Below are 270 nucleotides of genomic sequence, written 5' to 3' on the forward strand. Positions count from 1 at the left end.
CACAGGACCGCCCGGCGCATTCCAATCCTGGAGGCTCAGCCTTCTAAGCGGGAGGACGCTCGGGGAGGGTAACAGCAGGACCTGCAGCCCCGCCCCGCCGCCCGTCCGTCCGCCCTCCGAGCCCCGTCACCCGCGAGGCGGTCCCGCGTGGCCAGTGCAGCGCTGTGGCCCCGCCCCGGGGAGGCTCTGCGCATGCTCGCGGCTGCGGGCGGCGGACCCGGCGGGCGGCGTCCTGGAGACCCCCGAGGGATGGAAGCGGCGGCGCCGGAG

This window comes from Nannospalax galili, unplaced genomic scaffold (assembly GCF_000622305.1).
Source record: "Nannospalax galili isolate Female #2095 unplaced genomic scaffold, S.galili_v1.0 scaffold418, whole genome shotgun sequence".
NCBI classification, from domain to species: domain Eukaryota; kingdom Metazoa; phylum Chordata; class Mammalia; order Rodentia; family Spalacidae; genus Nannospalax; species Nannospalax galili.